Source organism: Camellia sinensis, chromosome 14 (assembly GCF_055761805.1).
Source record: "Camellia sinensis isolate YWXY chromosome 14, ASM5576180v1, whole genome shotgun sequence".
NCBI lineage: Eukaryota > Viridiplantae > Streptophyta > Magnoliopsida > Ericales > Theaceae > Camellia > Camellia sinensis.
The window spans coordinates 85,325,655-85,329,504 of record NC_138974.1 but is presented as its reverse complement, the minus strand read 5'-3'; positions in this window follow the sequence as shown (position 1 = coordinate 85,329,504).

Genomic DNA, 3,850 nt, shown 5'->3' with positions numbered 1-3,850 from the left:
GGGACTTTTACCCTGGAGTACATCCCATATCTCCTATCAAACAATGGAGTACATCCCATATCTCATTCCAAACAACGATACATATGCAATGTATTTAAAAGCATGCCATATACAATGATTACCAAAATTCACATATTCAACAATTTAATCAATCCGTCATATTCAATGACAATATTCATATGACTAGTTCCAATTTACCTAGTCCTCATGCAGTTTCTACAACAATCATAGCTATCCTCCACCGATAGCCCCAAAACAGATATTTTCTAAACAGATAAACAAATCTATCAACAGATAAATTATCAAATTTTCATAGGTGTGTGATTTATCTAACCAAACTACACCATTCAATCACATACCCCTCTAATTTCATAATTCCCAAACCAATTTCATTATTTACACAAATAGTTATTTCAACTCAATTTAGGGCAATTTCCTCCCTATTCCAAAACATCGACCCATAGGTCCAAATCTTACCATTTCAACAACAAAGAATCTCATACACAAACCCCCAAGGTTACTTTGTAAATCAACATGAAAACCCCTCTTCAGTTTAGAGCCAAACCTTAACTTTTACCCAAAACACTCCTAAATCCCTCCATTTATACAAATGACAAATATCTAAGTTAAAAACCATATCAAAGAGTAGAATACCCCTACCTCAAGTATAGAAGCTTAAAGGAGAAGAAGGGAGAAACTTTGAAGATGGCCAAACTCCACCTTTTTCAAATCAAATGGAAGCCCATGCAAAACTCTACCTTTTTAACAAAGGGACTAGGGTAGAAACTCTTAGATTCTAAGGGATTTGTAGAGAGAAGTAGGACTTTTTAGAGAGAGACAGTCGATCTAGGGTTTTTAGCAAAAAGAGATTCAAAAAGTGATGTAAAACTCCTCTGTTGCGAACTGATATATGCAATTCTCGCTCGTGCGACCAAACACAATAAGTAACATCGCTCGAGCGTAAGAAGTGTCGCTTGAGCGCAGAATACAAAGCTTCAGGTCTGCCATAGACGCAGATGCATGCTCGAGCGCAAGAAGCCTCATTCGAGCGTAAGAACAACTAACACAAAGCTCGCTCAAGCGCAAGAAGTCTTGCTCGAGCGAAGAACTTCCCCCTCCCTAGAAAAGCTGCGTCTGGAAGGAAACCTGAGAACTCTCAATTCTCGGTCGAGCGCAAGAAGCCTCGGTCGAGCGAAGAAGCCAAAATCTGGGTAACAACATTCTAGACCAACTAACAACCAACCTGTTCTAAACACGCCCAACATAATCCAAAACTCAAATACAAAGAGTCAAAAGAGAATAACAAGACAAGGATACGATATTCAACCACGGAACCCAAGTCCGGGACACAAAGAAGGTCAGGGCAAAATCGGGATCACTATAACCTCCCCTCCTTAAAGAATTTCGTCCCCGGAATTTTAGTATAAGTTTCAAAATCATGATTATCCCATTTTCAAAATGATTACAATTCAATTCTCGTTATCATGACCCGCCCACCGGTCATTCCATCCCTTCCCAAGAGATCAATTTCACAAAATATAGCTCAACATATATTACCAATATGCATATTCCGAAATTTAACAATTTTTCAAGTTTTTCCCAAACATATTCAATGTTTATAATATATTTACATTTCCAAAACTCAAACAACATATACAATGCTCATATTAAACTCGCATTCACGAAACGTATTCAACATTTATAATGTCTTCAAAATCCAAAACATATACAATGTTTTTATGGTTCATAAACAAAACTAAAATTTCAACATACACTCAAACATCAACATATAAGTCCGGATATTTCTCTCGGACTTCCAATTCATGTTCCCAAGTTGCTTCCTCAACACCATGATGTTTCCACAACACTTTGACTAAGGGAATTGTCTTGCCTCGCAAGACTTGATCCTGCCTATCCAAGATTCGCATCGATCTGTCCTTATACGAGGCATCCTCATCTACCTCTAAGTCGGTCCAATTTAACACATGTGATGGATCCGACTCATATTTCCGAAGCATACTAATATGAAACACATCATGCACTCCGAAAAGTTACGGAGGCAACGCTAAACGATATGCAACCTCTCCAATCTGCTCAAGGATCTCAAAAGGACCAATAAACCGAGGGGATAACTTCCCACTCTTCCCAAATCTCATCAAACCTCGTCTAGGTGATATTTTCATAAAGACATGATCACCCACCTCGAATGACAAAGGTCTCCTCCTACGGTCGGCATAACTCTTTTGGCGACTCTGGGCTGTAACCAACCTCTTACGGATAAGTACCACCTTCTCCGTCGTTTCCCGAACCAACTCTAGACCTAACAAAGGTGCATCACCCACCTCGGCCCAACACACTGGAGATCTACACGGTCGGCCATACAAGGCCTCAAACAGTGCCATGCTAATACTTGATTGGAAACTGTTATTGTAGGCAAACTCCACTAAGGGTAAGTGTCTCTCCCATGACCCTTTAAAGTCAAAGACACAGCCCTGAAGCATATCCTCAAGGATGTAAATAGTACGCTCGGACTGCTCGTCAGTCTGAGGATGTAAGCCGTGCTAAAAGTCAATCTAGTGCCCAAGGCACTCTGCAAGCTCTGCCACAGCCTAGCTGTAAAACGCGGATCTCTATCCGAAACGATCGTCACAGGGGCCCTGTGCAACCTCACTATGTCCCGAATATACAAGTCAGCAAGGTAATCTACCGAATCTCTCACGCGTATAGGAATAAAATGCGCTGACTTGGTCAACCGGTCAACTACCACCCAAATGACATCACTACCCCGTTGAGTTCTCGGAAGACCCACAACAAAGTTTATCGTGACATGCTCCCATTTCCACTCGGCTATAGGCAAGGGTTGCAACAAACCCGCTGGCCTCTGATGTTCGGCCTTCACTTGTTGACAAGGTACTTCGATACAAACACCACCGCATCCTTCTTCATACCCCTACACCAAAACTGGCGACTCAAATCATGATACATCTTTGTGCCTCCCGGATGCACCGCAAGGCATGAATGGTGAAACATTCGGAATACTTCCTCTTGGCAAGACTCTGGCACAAACAAGCAGTCATGATATCTCACACTCAGGTCAAGATACACAGTTAATCCCTTCTCTATCTTCCCACTAGAGATTTTCTCCTGGAGGGATTCCACCTCAAAGTCACCTTTTTGTGCCTCTAACACTCAGTTCACAAGTATAGGTTGTGCAACTACAGAAAACAAGGCTGCAGACTTAACAGACTCGCTCAAATGCAAGTCAAACTCGCCAAGAGCACCAAACATCTCCCATTCCCGGATAGCTATACAAGCTACATTACTGATGAACTTCCTACTTAGGGCATCGGCCACCACATTGGCCTTTCCCAGGTGATAATGCAACTCGAAATCATAATCTTCTATGAACTCCATCCACTTTCTCTACCTCAAATTCAAGTCCTTCTGTGTAACAGATACTTCAGACTTTTATGATAAGAAAATACCTCAAATCTCTCACCATACAGATAGTGTCTCCAAATCTTCAAGGCAAAAATTACCCCTGTTAACTCTAAATCGTGAGTAGGGTAGTTCCTCTCGTGTGTTTTCAACTGCCGTGAGCCATAGGCTACTGCTTTCCCTTTTTGCATCAATACATAACTCAAACCCTCTCGTGAGGCATCACAATACACTGAATAGCCCAAACCCCTCTTCAGAATAATCAAGACGGGAACAGTGGTAAGTTTAACTTTAAGCTCTTGGAATGACTTTTCATAAGTCTCTCTCCACACAAATTTGACCCATTTCCGCGTCAATCTAGTCAAAGGCGAAGCTAGTCTAGAGAAATCTTTCACAAACCGACGATAATACC